At 38.8% G+C, this 14,414-nt stretch overlaps 1 long non-coding RNA gene across 1 annotated transcript; it reads left to right on the top strand.

Annotated features, from left to right (window-relative positions):
* The first annotated feature begins 303 nt into the window (after positions 1-303).
* Positions 304-3,438, top strand: LOC113357596. The gene is made up of 2 exons (XR_003363714.1): positions 304-2,707; positions 2,831-3,438. It is a non-coding gene; the product is annotated as an uncharacterized LOC113357596 (long non-coding RNA).
* The last annotated feature ends 10,976 nt before the right edge of the window (positions 3,439-14,414 follow it).

Genomic DNA, 14,414 nt, shown 5'->3' with positions numbered 1-14,414 from the left:
AGTCATTTGGAGCAAAAGAAGGAGAAATGTCCATTTGGAGCGAAAAGCGCAAAAAGGTCAATTCACTGGCGATATTTGGAGCAGACTAGGTCATGCAAAAGGAGTTATGCAGAAAATTATATTGTCAGTCTCCTAGAACTGACAGTTGAATTGAGAATTAAGCTGTCGGTTTTCTGAAACCGACATGCCATGTTCGAAGCGGTTAGCCCTTGTCCAGGAATGCAGGGTGCCAATATCACTTTGTATCATTACAAGCCCTAAATTCAAGAGAAGTTTTCTTCTCTTCCCATTATTCCCCCGAAATTGAGAGAAGCCATGGCGGCAGTGAAACTCGGTAAAAGGAGATGAAATTGATACAGTGATTGAAGTCTGGATCGAACAAAGAGAGAAAAACTCGATGCTGATGCCATTGATTTCTGCTGCTGCTTAATAGGGAAACTCATATTTGATGAGTGTTTGATTGAATTGCAAATGGAGATCGAAGAATTGGACCTGAGAAGAGGGGTTGTGTTTGAATCAGTGAAGAAAAGAGAGTTGGGTTCGATTGTGTGAGTTCGAAAATGGGTTTTAGATGGATTCTGAATTGAGGATGAAATTGAAGTTGGTGGTATACATTAAGGGTTTGCTTCTGATCTAGGAACTAGGGATTCTGTAGTGATTTTGAGATGAAATGGATGAAGAAGAGAAGATCCCTCTGAAATAGAAGCTAGGGTTTGAGGAAGCTTCAGTGAATTGAGGGTTTGAAGCTGGAATTTGGGTTTGGCTTGAAATGGAAGTGGTGAACAAGACTGAGATAGATTCTTTGCTGGTGATTGAGATGTTGCTGCTGCAGGAAGGAAATGTGCAGCTACAGAATGAAACTAGATGTATGCTTAGGATTGATTGAATGTGATTGCACATTACAAGCAGGGAGGAGCTACAGAATGGATGCCACTGAAGATTTTGCAGCTGAATGTTGGGTTATGCAGTGACTGGTGCAGGAGTAATTGACAGATGTATGTTTTAGGTTCAAGGGCATTGCAGGTGGTGGATGTAGCTCAGGTTGCAAGATATTGATTCATGGGTTTGAGCTGGGTGTTGGTCAAGGAACTGAGCTATGAGTCTGGTGTATGGGTTTGGTTTGAGCTCAAATAGGAGGTGCTAGTAATGCAAGGAGATACAGATGGTGGAATTGACAGGGTTGAATGCTTTGTGTTTGAATCAAGATTGCAGAGAAGAATTGCAGTCAAGGGCTGAGTTGGGAGGCATGAACTGAGATGGGTTTCTGGTGGAATTACAGGAGATTGAGTTGGTGTTTGAACTCAGGTGAAGAAAAAGTCGTAGTTGCTGCTGCAGTGCAAGACTCAGGAAATGGTTCTGATGGGTATTTAGACGCTGTCAAGGAAGAATTGTTGCTGCCGTTCAAATTGCAAAAACGAAGCTGCAGTCGTAGGGATTCTGATGCGATGCGATGCTGCGGGTAACCTGAATTCGAGAAATGAGCTGCAGCTGAGAATGGCAGGTGCTGTGGTGATGGTTGTTGATGCAAAGAAAGCTAATGCAAGAGCAGAATGCGCTACAGGGAGTTGATATGAAGCTGCGTCTGAAGTTTAGTGGTGATTGCGGCTTGATACTGTAGAGTGGCGAGAAGGAATGAGCATGGGAATGTCTGTGTACAGACTGGTGGTTGTGCTGTTATACAAGAAGAGTGCAGCTGATACTCAAGAAGCTGGTTGTGCAGATTACAAAGTCTTTGTGTTGGAATTTGGTCCGAGATGAAGTGGGGTGTTCTGGTGTCTTGGTTGATGCTGCTGATGTTATTATGTTGTCATATCCTGGCCTTGTGTGGATGGATTGCAATGGATTTCTACGATGGAGTTCCTGTTGAACTGAAATGGTGGGTGATTGCACGTGGCCTAACTGAGGTGAAACTGAGCTGAAAAGAAGCATTGCAGGCATTTGAGCACTGCAGTAAGGAGTTGCTGGAGCTGTTAACTAAGCAGTACATTATGTGCTTAAAAGTTCAAATTTCAGATGAATAGTGCTGTGTGGTTGGATGGTTTGATGTTGGTTGAGAGAAGAATACGAAGACTTGTTGCAATTGATGGTTAACTGAGTTGAGACGGTCGAGAAGCGCAATGGAAAGTGAGCTGCAGATGGAAATGATGATTGCAGCTGAACTGAAGTAGCAATGGGTATTATTGTGTTGTTTGTTTTGGAGTTGTAAAGCTACAGAATTGTAGTTGGCTATGTTTACAGCCAACAATGAAATGGTTATGATGGTGAGTTGCAGGTGCAGGCTGAGAATGGAAGTTAGTGTTGTTAATAGTTTGGCAGTGGTGAATATTGTGGTTACGAAGCAGTGATTCTAGTGCCATTTCACTACAGTTACAGGCAAGTAGGCATTGATGCCGTGGAGGTTAAATGAATGGAGACGAGCTCATTACTTTGGGCTCCAAATCCTCTGTTACCATATCCCTCTATTCCACTGTTCCAGCCAATCTCCAACAGCCACTTGTCTCCATTTCTACTACCTCCGTTAATAGATTCTGGCGTGATTACTTGCCCAAATTAACGGATTTTGTAACAGAAAAATAAGGAAAGGAAATATTTAATTATCCATTTATCTTTTTTCATCTACCACTACCAAAATCATATCATCGGCTTCTAACAAACCCGTAAAAAAAAGAAGAAGAAGTTGCGTTTAGTTTTGTTCATCATGGAGCAGGTAACTTTCTTCTGTACAATTTAATTTTCTTAATTTCCTACTTGTATAGAAATGTATAGGATCCAGTTATGCTGTCTCTTTTCTTTAACTTAATATGTGTTGCACCAATTTTTTTTGTTGTAGACCTTGATTTCTGATGATGAATGTGTTGAAGTTGGATCTTGCATACGCCGTAGATTGGAGTTTGATAATGATATAGATCTAAATTTTTCTGCACAAGAAGAAACTTACGATGAAATGGTTGGTCCAGTAAATTTTAGCGAGCGTGTTAATTTGGTTCACTCTAAAATCCGGAAGGAACAAGTTCCAGTAACGACACCCAACTGTCTTGGATGGACTCTTCCAGATAGAGAACTTGATTCATCTTCTAATGTTCTTGCATTTGAAATAATTAATTAATGGTTTTCACCCTTTTCATGTGCATATTTTAATTGTAGGAACAAGCACAGTTACAAGGAGCACAAACTTTACAGAACTCAGATCCTCAAGAGAATCCATTGGAGTTACATTATAGATGAAGTTCTTTATTTAACTTCTTCTGTTATCAATATATAGACATAAAAGATCATTCGCTAAGAAACTTGATACAGTTTTTATATGTACTTGCGGCTCCTTTTTTTTTTTTTTTTTTTGGTGAGTGAATCCCAGTTGGTGGTGGTTTAATCAGACTTCACTGTGGATATTATGCCAATGACAGCACTATAACTCAAGGCAGAGTTCTAAATGTGAAACGTTGATTTGTCCATTCTTTTTCCTCATAAAAACATTACAGCACCAAGATTGTGAATCTTTTTTCATCATTAGCAACTGATATATGTAGGGAATTGTGAACGCTTTGACTTGAGTTGTTTTTTTTTGTTGATGGAATTGACTTGAGTTGTTGATATATGTAAATAGTGTGATGGCAGTAAGCCTCTGCCTATGTCTGTATATTTGAGAAAGACAGAGACCTGTCATGGTTGTAGTTTAACTCCTCTGGTAATTAAACTTACAGTACCGTGGAAAATATCGTTTGCCTTGCACCTGATTCTTTAGGATTTTCTAGAAATCAATCTTTTTGTTCTGCAATTCTTCCATTTTACGGTTCTAGATTTGTGCCCATACGTAAGAACGAAAAAACAGACCGGAGTCTAGTATGACAAAACAATGGAAAAACATGGTGCAATAGGAGACGGCTAGATACTCACTCACAAAAGACCGGAGTCTAGTATGATAAATGAATGCCCTTGGGACCAAGAAAAAATATTCGTTTAATGGGGTTATTTATTTATCGATAAATGTTTAAACAATATTTTCTTATTTAAGAAGTTAAATTGTATAGGAGAAAATGTACAAGTATACCTAGGAAATATTGGTCAAAATTCTTATCAATAATTCGATTAACATTCGTTTTCTTTTGATTTAATATTAGTGTACATTCAATGTTCAATCGTTAATATACGTGTAGAATAAGTACGGAACTGTGTATCGAGACCACTATGAATTGAATACGTAGAGTTTAAGAAATACATGTACCAGTGCAAACTATATAAACAGGCTACTCATTGAACCAGATGATAGTAGCGTCGAACCAAATGTGTCATCTAAAGATGTTTTTCAAGCTATGGTCACTTTAAAAAATTACCTGCTACAACACGAGCAAAATATTCTAGAAATTGTGCAAGCATTGCATAAAATTAAGGATGCAGTGCATTTTGGTTTGGGTGGAAGAAAAAAACAATCAACCATAGATGAATTTTTCTGAGTTCATTCCTACATATATTTTTATGTAAAAGTTTCTGATTATGTATTTCGGTTTCTATTTATATATTTTTTATATATAATTCAGTGATTATTCGTTTATATTTCTATAGGGCCTTTAAGGATCCAATTTTTTTTATTCATTAATGCATTAAGCGAGGTTATTCATTTATCACCTTGGCCCAAGTCGGGACCGGAGAAAATTATTCATTTAGCGAGGTTATTCATTTATCGAACATTCGTTTATCGAGGTTCGACTGTAGTTCTTTGGGCATACGATTACCGCTTCACAAGAACAAGACGGCTAGACCTTAAAAAAAGAACAAGAGATGACAATTCGGGAGTATGTTGGAGTATGCTATGGAAGGAAGACAAGTGGTTGTTGGATAATTAAGGGAGGAATCAAATATTTCCTTTCCTTATTTTTCTGTTCCAAAATCCGTTAATTTAGGCAAGTAATCACGCCAAAGTCTGTTAACGGAGGTAGTTAGAAGTGGAGACAATTGGCTGTTGGAGATTGGCTGCAACAGTAGAATAGAGGGATTTGGTAACAGAGGATCTGGAGCCATTACTTTGAGTTCTGGATTGTTAATGCTTTCAATGCTATTACAGTGTTGCTGAGAGTGGTGATTGAAGCTGCAATGGAGATGGGTTAGATTATGCAAGTGGCAAGTGGAGCTGCAAGCAAGATGGAGCTCCTTATGTCTGGGTTTGGAATCTGTGATGCACTGTCATGGTGCAACAACAGGTTATGGCTTGTGAAATGTTGCAAAGGCTCAGGCCTTGACCCAGAACCAAATCAGTTGAGTTAGTTGTGATTCAGACCTGCATTTGACTCATTTCAACTCGGGCTGATGGTAGGCCGGGGACAGTGTATAAAAAATGGAGAAAGTTAAGGCCTACAGTGATACCGCAAGTGCACGGTTTCGATGTAGTGAGTGCACAAGTACGGGTCGATCCACAGGGACTTGGGTGTGTTCATGAAGATTCCTAAGCTAAATGGCAGTGACAGTGCAGTGAGAACAATGAGAAGGCAGTAAAGAGAAAAGCAAAGCCAAGAGGCAGTGAACAGGGCAGTGAAGATGATGAGTGAGCAAAGCAGGAAGAATCAAGGCAATGTAACAAAAACAGTGACAGTGACCAAAGGTCATAGGCAGTGGGTGAGCAGTGGTGAAAGCAAACAAAGCAGATGAAGGGAGCTAGGATCACTAATTCCACCACTAACCTACACCATGTATTCAACGACTACATTCTTGTTCTTGTGATGACATGGGTTAAGATGTGGTCTGCCCTATGTCTAAGAAGTTTCTCCACTAGAGAAATCATCCCCAATAAGACATTGCTCCATAGCACTAGTTATCTGGCTAAGTATAACTAGTCTAAGGCTCAACATGGTCTGGTTTAGCATGATTGGTGGCTGTGTCCACATAGAGATATTCTAACTACAGTGGATACATGGCATCCACTGTGAGAGCAATTTGCAGACATGCCAAAGTGATTATCTCCTAAACATTTTTAACATTCAAGAATGCATATTCACATCACACATGATAGCAAGTTAAGGCTTCCTTAAGACCCTAGCAATTGAAACTAACACATGATAAAACTGAAATTAAAATTGGAATTAAACTGAAATTAACCCAATTAGGGGGTATCTCGGCTAACCAAGAACACCCTTCTCTCTACACATCAATTGCCTTTTATAGTTTTACAAAATATCCCCAAATTTCGAAACCCTAACTTGCAAACCCTAATTTTTGAATTGAAAATTCCACTCACCTAATCCCTGAATTGATGTCGACCCATGCCTATTCTCTCTTCTCTGCTCCTCTCCATGTCTTCAATTGCGTCTTATAGCCTCACCTAATTTATTGATTTATCACCTAGGGTTTCAGTGGTGAAAAATCAATAAGTTAGATGGCTATAGAGGTAGGGGAGGTAGCTAAGGCGTGTAGGTGGTGTTTGGTGACAGTGGAGGAAGTGGCGATGGCAGGGTGGTGTGGTTCAGCGAGGTGTAGCTGGTGGAGGTGATGGAGTTGCAGAGCAACTCTCTGCAACAGGGTATGGAGGAGAAGAGGTCGAGTGATTTTGGGTTAGGGGGCGTTTGGCTAGGGGTATAGGGTGTTCGATACTTGGGTGTTAGGCGGGTGCAGCGAGGTTTGATGATCTGCGACAAGGAGCGATGGATGGGAAGATGGTAGGTGGATCTGACGGCGATGCGGAGGCAGGCGATGAGCGACCGTCGGATGAAGAGATACAACGAAACGAACGGTACTTGATGGAGTTAGGTACTGTAGTGTAAGGCGGAGATATCAAACTTCGATGCACAGCAAGGGAGCGACCGTCGGATGCTTCTGAGAACTGATCTGACGGCTGAAGACGCAAGCGGGTATGGATTTGGGTTTTAGGCTTTTGGGTATAGAATATGGGTTTGGGAAATGAGTTTGGGCTTGGAAAACCTTGAGCCCACTTCTTCTTTAAGAACAACTTTTCTTCTTCAAGCCCATTTCTATCCTTTTTTTGGTCTTCCGCACATCACTCTTCGCGGCTTCCTTGCGTAATTCCTCCTGGCTTTTCACTACTTTTCTGCTCTTTTTGCTCCGCAACTCATCCAATCTTTATTTATTACCTAAAAATGCAAAATTAAGTAAGAAAAATATTTATTCTTGAAAACAATGAAAATACAGAATATGGGATAAAATGTAGAATTAATGCACAAAAGATGAGTTAAATGCCAAGAAAAATATATAGAAATATGCACTTTTAGCACTCATCAAATACCCCCAAACCTGAATTTTACTTGTCCTCAAGTAAAACAAAACTAAGGAAATCCTACCTATACCACTGTCGCTGGTCTCTCGAATGCATTTAGCGTATGCACTAAGCCTTTTAAACCACTAAGTGTCCCTAGTGGAAGAGTTGAAGTCTCGTGAAGGTTTGCTTAGAACGTACCTACAAAGTTCTAGGTCAAAATATAAGCTCAGATTCCATCAAATGTGACATGTGCAAAACAGTTTAAGCTCACAGCAAAATGGAGATGTCAATCTAGCTATCGAAGGCACAATCCTAGCACTGATAACAAAAAAAGACATGTGATAAGAGTGTAAAGTGTATCTACACATGTGTAAAGAAAGATCTGAAGTTATGACTACTAATCACCAAGAGATAGTTTCTCAGGCTAAGAACTGAGGTCGAAATCTAGCTAGCTGTCCGGACTTTACGAGAATTGTGAATGAGTTGGAGGTATTTCACAATTACTCGCGTTGTACATCAATGGCATACACCCTCCTTGCTTATTACAATGAAACAACAAAAGATGACTCTTTACATGACTCTTATTTACATTGACTATTCTCTTTTTATTTTTGGAACAAGAGATGATGGAATTGATAAGTACTTGATTTTTTTGTATTTTTCTGATATATATATATATATATATATATATATATTTTTTTTTTTTTTTTTTTTTTTTTTGAAGGAGACACTTTTGATACATATACAAAAGGAAACAAAAGATTACATGACACTTTGCAAGAGGTAGCCCTTTTTGATGCACCCAGTTAAATTCGATGGTTGTCTTTCTTAATGTAACCTCCACCTTCTATCCCAACCAACCAAAGAACAAGCTAGTCAAGTTTCGTTCAGTATTCTAAAGTGATTGGCAATCGTAACTTCCTATCAAACACCTTGAAGATCGAGGCCATACATGTATTGGTAGATCGTGCGCGTGCAAATTTCTTATCACTATGTGAATTGTGCTAGAATCAGGGTGCCTAAATATCTAGACTAAGACTCCTAATAAAAATACATATTTGCACAAGAGTCAACATTTCAAGGTAAATGAGCTCCATTTTTATGATTTTTTAATTTTTAATTTTTTTGAATTTTTGAATTTTTTTCAAAAGAAGGAGTTCGTTTTCAATTATGGCAAATTATCATGGTATCTACTGTATACCCCCAAACCTAAACTAAACATTGTCCTCAATGTTTCAAAATATGGAAAGAATTAAAATGCAACATATGGAAAGGGACATGCTGAGTAGAGTAAAAGGAGAGAGAATACCCGATTTCGGCGAAAGCAGAATTAAAACTCCGTTATTCAAGGCAAAAATCCAACATATTTCAGCCGAGATCATATTGGATTAGCAAAATATATACAAAAGGAACAAAAGGGTTTTTAAGAAATTTTATCTACTGGATTATATACAAAAAATTCACCATACACTAACAATCTAAAGAGTTGAGGATCAACCCAAAAGACAAAGTGTAAAGGTTTCAACAGCTTCACACAATAATAATATGGTAGGCATGCAAGTGAAGCTGTGAAACAAAATGAGCTACCCCCAAACCTGGATTTTACAGAAGATATAATTTTGAAAACAAAATCGCGCAGTTTCGGGGGTTCATCATGCAAAAGGTCTAGCTCGAAATGAACTTTGCTAGGGACGGGCAAACATGCAATTTCCAACTGTGGTTCCTCAAAGATATTATATTTGAATGCAAAATGGTCCAAGAGGACTTGGGAAGCACACAGTTCCAAACCTAGATTAGGCATTCTCAGAAAAATTGGTTTTACAATATGGTACAAACCAAATCTAGGTTGGGTGGAAGGCCATCAGATTGTGACTCATGTAGGAGAATAGGTGCGTCATTATCAATCAAATCAAAATCTCCTAAATCATCTACACATGTCACATCATGCTCACAATCATCAATCAAATTAGCAAGTTCACACTCAGAATCATCAACATCATCAACAGATTTGTCCTCATGCATCGGCAATTCAATGGAAATATCACAATGTGACCTAGGTAGAGAATCAGACACATCACTTATATTTTCATGCATAATAACATTAGTGTCTACAGAAGATTCAACTATTCCTATGTCATGCTCATCTTCACAGAATAATTGTACGAATCCCATGTCAATATCAAAATCATATGAATTACAATGAGTATTAGAAAAAACAACATTCATGAAGGTCGAGGGCGAGAAGCCATATGTTATTGAACCAACAGGTTCCACAATATTTTCATTTTCTTCTAACACATCATCATAATCATCATCATGGTAGCATGCATATTGGTCCTCATTAAAAGTGGTGGTGTCGTTAGTCGATTCATGTTCCTCTAAATTAAGTTCATATTCAACATCATTTACATGAATGGGACTAGACACTTCATTAGGGACAACATACATTTCCTCATGAATTTCCTCCTTTTGTAGGTGAAGCAAAATCTGATCTAAATATGCTTGAATTCGTGATGTAGATCTATCGAAGTTTTGCTCACTGAGTCTGAAAGCTTCTGTGGTGGAGTCTAAATTCATGGGAGTACAAAATTCTTCATGTTCAAATTGTGGTGATTGGTACATGTGTGCATGGTCATTAGGGTTTATAAAAGATTGATCGCAACCCTCAAAGGATTGATTATGGTCCCAATGACTACCATTCTCACAATTTATGGGCATTTCATACCTTGGATTTTCTCTAGATTGCCTAAAATTATGCAAAATATGACAATTCTCAACAGGGTGGTCTAAACTACCACATGCAGGACATGCATAGATTTCAGGTTGCCTAAGAAAATTAGATGTGACAGATTCCTCATGTGATTGCATTTCTAAAGCTGCGATTCGAGCTTCTAATTGATCCACAAGAGATGATTGTGTGAGTGAGGCATTAGCAAAATGTTCATTTTCACGTTATGGCAAACGATGCATGTGTGAATAGTCATTAGGGTTCATGTATTGAGGCTCGGGACTTTGAAAATGTCCATAATAATTCCTATGACTATTGACATCATGATCTATGAGAGGTTCATAACGTGAAGTATGTCCACGCGCAAGTTCTCTAAGGGATTTGTTGCATTCCCCAACTGTAGACCAAGATTTAGACATGATTGGGCTCAAAGGCTAAGTAAAGAGTTTACAAAGCTCAAAATTTGGTTTTTAAAATGGATTGGACTTTTTGGAAAAATTTGGTTTTGTTGGGAAAAATTTGGTTTTGGCGGGAGACATTTGGTTTTGATGGGAAAAATTTTGGTTTTTAGGGAAAGATTTGGAAAACTTTTTGGTTTTTATGGGAGAATTTTGGTTTTGTCGGGATAAGGAGGAAGAAGAAAAATTTGGTTGTTAATGTGGGAACAAAATAAAATTTGGTTTTAGAATTTGGGAGCAAGTAAAGTAATTATATTTTTTTTTTTTTTTTTAACTTATCCTAGCATAAATTAACACAACCCATAAAATAAAATAAAAACAACAATAATAATTACAAACCCATAAAAGAAAGAAAAAGAAGAAAAACAAAAATTATTACAAGCCCACAAATTAAAAATGGAAGCCCACAGGTTGGGTTCTCTTAATGGGTTTAAGCTTACCTTTGAAGCACAGCCCAGCTGTTCAGTTTGGTTGCAAAAGCCCAGTTGGGCTTTGGATCATCCTAAGCTTTGGCTTCAACACTCAAGGCCCAGTTGGGCTTGGTTCAATTTCTTCTCCTTCTGCAGCTTACAGCCCAGTTGGGCTTTATCTTACACCAGCTTCAGCAGGCAGCAGCAGCAGGGAATAGCAACAGGAGCACAGCAGCAATAGCAGCAGCAGGATCAGGAGCAGCAGCAGGATCAGGAGAAGCAGCAGGAGAAGCAGCTCAGCTCTATTTGGGCTTCACAGCAGGTACCTGGACTCAGCAAAGATCAGTTTCTTTCAGCTGCACTACACAGCAGCTACTAAAACAGCAAGTTAATCTAAGATGCAAGAATGCAATGCATGATGCAAGATATGCAGTGCAGAGAATATGCAAGATGAATATGCAAGTGAGGCTAGATGAACTAAATGCAAGGAGACAGCAAATAAGAATGCTTCGAAAACACAACGCCAAGTCCCCGGCAGCGGCGCCAAAAACTTGGTAGGCCGGGGACAGTGTATAAAAAATGGAGAAAGTTAAGGCCTACAGTGATACCGCAAGTGCACGGTTTCGATGTAGTGAGTGCACAAGTACGGGTCGATCCACAGGGACTTGGGTGTGTTCATGAAGATTCCTAAGCTAAATGGCAGTGACAGTGCAATGAGAACAATGAGAAGGCAGTAAAGAGAAAAGCAAAGCCAAGAGGCAGTGAACAGGGCAGTGAAGATGATGAGTGAGCAAAGCAGGAAGAATCAAGGCAATGTAACAAAAACAGTGACAGTGACCAAAGGTCATAGGCAGTGGGTGAGCAGTGGTGAAAGCAAACAAAGCAGATGAAGGGAGCTAGGATCACTAATTCCACCACTAACCTACACCATGTATTCAACGACTACATTCTTGTTCTTGTGATGACATGGGTTAAGATGTGGTCTGCCCTATGTCTAAGAAGTTTCTCCAATAGAGAAATCATCCCCAATAAGACATTGCTCCATAGCACTAGTTATCTGGCTAAGTATAACTAGTCTAAGGCTCAACATGGTCTGGTTTAGCATGATTGGTGGCTGTGTCCACATAGAGATATTCTAACTACAGTGGATACATGGCATCCACTGTGAGAGCAATTTGCATACATGCCAAAGTGATTATCTCCTAAACATTTTTAACATTCAAGAATGCATATTCACATCACACAGGATAGCAAGTTAAGGCTTCCTTAAGACCCTAGCAATTGAAACTAACACATGATAAAACTGAAATTAAAATTGGAATTAAACTGAAATTAACCCAATTAGGGGGTATCTCGGCTAACCAAGAACACCCTTCTCTCTACACATCAATTGCCTTTTATAGTTTTACAAAATATCCCCAAATTTCGAAACCCTAACTTGCAAACCCTAATTTTTGAATTGAAAATTCCACTCACCTAATCCCTGAATTGATGTCGACCCATGCCTATTCTCTCTTCTCTGCTCCTCTCCATGTCTTCAATTGCGTCTTATAGCCTCACCTAATTTATTGATTTATCACCTAGGGTTTCAGTGGTGAAAAATCAATAAGTTAGATGGCTATAGAGGTAGGGGAGGTAGCTAAGGCGTGTAGGTGGTGTGGTTCAGCGAGGTGTAGCTGGTGGAGGTGATGGAGTTGCAGAGCAGCTCTCTGCAACAGGGTATGGAGGAGAAGAGGTCGAGTGATTTTGGGTTAGGGGGCGTTTGGCTAGGGGTATAGGGTGTTCGATACTTGGGTGTTAGGCGGGTGCAGCGAGGTTTGATGATCTGCGACAAGGAGCGATGGATGGGAAGATGGTAGGTGGATCTGACGGCGATGCGGAGGCAGGCGATGAGCGACCGTCGGATGAAGAGATACAACGAAACGAACGGTACTTGATGGAGTTAGGTACTGTAGTGTAAGGCGGAGATATCAAACTTCGATGCACAGCAAGGGAGCGACCGTCGGATGCTTCTGAGAACTGATCTGACGGCTGAAGACGCAAGCGGGTATGGATTTGGGTTTTAGGCTTTTGGGTATAGAATATGGGTTTGGGAAATGAGTTTGGGCTTGGAAAACCTTGAGCCCACTTCTTCTTCAAGAACAACTTTCTTCTTCAAGCCCATTTCTATCCTTTTTTTGGTCTTCCGCACATCACTCTTCGCGGCTTCCTTGCGTAATTCCTCCTGGCTTTTCACTACTTTTCTGCTCTTTTTGCTCCGCAACTCATCCAATCTTTATTTATTACCTAAAAATGCAAAATTAAGTAAGAAAAATATTTATTCTTGAAAACAATGAAAATACAGAATATGGGATAAAATGTAGAATTAATGCACAAAAGATGAGTTAAATGCCAAGAAAAATATATAGAAATATGCATTTTTTAGCACTCATCAGCTGACTACTGAGTTTGACCGTTAGTCGGCCGTCAACTTTGACGGTTGACTGTTAGTTTGACCAACGACTTCTCCGGCCAATTTCTGGCGCCGACACCAGTTCCCCGACAACATATTTTTGGACATATTTTCACATGGGTTCTTCACACACAGGGCTTGGCGGACTTCTTGGTGATGGGTTTTGAAGACTTGACCTAAGAAGAGTTACAAAAAGGAAAGTTTTCTACTTCCTTCGGAGGACGTATTTTTCTACTTGGAGCTTTGGAGATAGCCGCAACTAGGGTTTGTTTTCGTTTATTTTTTTTATCTTCTTCAATTTATTTTGTGATTATGATTATGATGAACACAAAAGCTATGAGTAGCTAAATACTATTATTGGTTATGGAATAAAAGTTGATTTCTCAAGCATGAGATTTGATTCAATGAATTAGTTTTGTCTCAACTTTATTGTTTATGTTTCATTGTTAATATTGTTTTATGATTTGAATGCTAGTTTGGTTGAGTCCGGAATCAATTAGATTAGTCTTCATCTCTAGTGCTAGATTAGGGTTATTATACGAAAAAGTGATACTTCCTGATTACAAGTATCATAAATGTGAGTAGTGCTTGTAGTGATATATCCTACTAGTCACATATGAATCATAACCTTTGTTAAAACAAATTAGTGTTTTTCCACGTTTGTTTGCATTGATTAGTCTTATTTCATAGAACTTATTGCTCTTAGGGAGTTAAACTTAATTGTGCTTTTACACTTTAGGTTGCTTTCTAGGTTGATTTCACAATAGCATCTTTTAATGTTGTTTGTGATAAAATCGGGAAATAAACGAGATACTCTTGCGATCAAATGAGAGATTAAATTTCAATTCTAGTCATTGATGAAAATACATGTTTGTGAATTATATCCCGTGACCAATATCTTCTCCTTATTGATTATTCAAATTATTTTAGTGCTTTCGATTACTTTTGCTTTGTTTATCTAAATAAAACAAAAATCCCCCCCTTTGCTTACTTAAGAATCTGAAAATTTGATAACAACAAAAGCCTATGTGGGAACGAACTCTTTCTTATCACGTACTATATTTATATCTAGTTGAGTGAGAAAGTAATATTATTTTTGACGCATATGACAGCAATCACTGTCCTCTTTGTAGCTCTTCTTAGGTCAAGTCTTCAAAAGCCCATC

This window comes from Papaver somniferum, chromosome 3 (assembly GCF_003573695.1).
Source record: "Papaver somniferum cultivar HN1 chromosome 3, ASM357369v1, whole genome shotgun sequence".
In the NCBI taxonomy this organism is placed as follows: domain Eukaryota; kingdom Viridiplantae; phylum Streptophyta; class Magnoliopsida; order Ranunculales; family Papaveraceae; genus Papaver; species Papaver somniferum.
This window is presented reverse-complemented; position numbering and strand designations above follow the sequence as displayed.